Source organism: Austrofundulus limnaeus, unplaced genomic scaffold (genome assembly GCF_001266775.1).
Source record: "Austrofundulus limnaeus strain Quisiro unplaced genomic scaffold, Austrofundulus_limnaeus-1.0 Scaffold60, whole genome shotgun sequence".
NCBI lineage: Eukaryota > Metazoa > Chordata > Actinopteri > Cyprinodontiformes > Rivulidae > Austrofundulus > Austrofundulus limnaeus.
The window spans coordinates 1,464,097-1,465,391 of record NW_013952462.1 but is presented as its reverse complement, the minus strand read 5'-3'; positions in this window follow the sequence as shown (position 1 = coordinate 1,465,391).

The following is a 1,295-nucleotide window of genomic DNA, read 5'->3' as shown; positions in this document are numbered from 1 at the left end:
ATACGACAGGTCTGGACCACTCGTGAATTTTGTTCATATCTGAAAAAAATCCTAGAATACGAAAACATTGGTGAATGCCCTAAATCACTCGTACGCACAATTTAAGAAAAAATCTGTGCGTACGAACGGTTCTTGCATGAGGCCCACTGATCCAAAACATAAAGCAAAATCTATAATAAACGTATCCAGGTGTTAGAATGGCCAAGTCAAAGTCCAGACCTGAATCCAATTGAGAATCTGTGGGAAGAGCTGAAAACTCGCAAGAGGGACGAATAATTTTGCACGCTCAATTTTTTCCACGATTTCATGTTTTTTTTCCCTGTGCTTGGTCAATAAAAGTAACATTCACTGACTTCCACAATGTTTTCTCTTCATTTCTTTGAGTGTTCCTGAAAGCAAACATGTTGCACTTTGGAATGACCTTATTATTGTATCATGTTTTTGATCTGAGTTTGTTTTACAGAATGAAATGTCTGAATAAGTGCTCATCCAAGACTGCTGATTCCACACTTTTTGTCAGGGGTTGTAGAAAACACATTCATGTCGTCGCCACTGACCTAGGCAGCTCATGTGCAAAAACACACAGAACAGAAAAAAAAATAAAATTGCCTTTATTTGCAAATTCCATGACTTTCCAGACCTGGAAAATGAAAAAAATGGAAATTCCATGACTTTCCAGGTTTTCCATGATCGGTGGGGACCCCGTAAATATTTTGTGAATTTCAGATATACACTGATTTTATCGATACTAATCGTTTACTTTAATCAGCAAGAGAACCAACATTTAGTTCTAGTTTGTTTGTTTTTATAACTTACTTCCTTGTTTACCATGACATCACAGTACATCATACTGTATGAAACTGTGGTCATTTCCTGAGTCTGAGGGAAACGAACCAGACCTGAGTTCTGTGTGGTAAACTCTACATGTCTGTAGATAAATATTCAAATCTGCGAACTGAACTGATTTCCTGCTCATAATTCRGTCTCTCATCTGAGCATGAGTTTTCAGTTTCATAACACTCTTCATGATGAAACCACGTCACCTGTAGTTCTAAACTCTGCTTTCCCACGATCCAGTTTAGCTTTTATTTCAGCTCAGGAACCATCTGTGACACAGTTACACATTAACCTATCAAAATAACTGCTATTTTCATAACCACCTGGGAAATCCCAATATTCAAATACAGTCTGAGACTTCCTCTTTCAAAAGACGTCAAGAAACCCTTCTTAAAAGTCGCTAAAATTAAGAATCAGATCGATTTTCCGGGGGTTATCCTGAGTAATAAAACAAATTT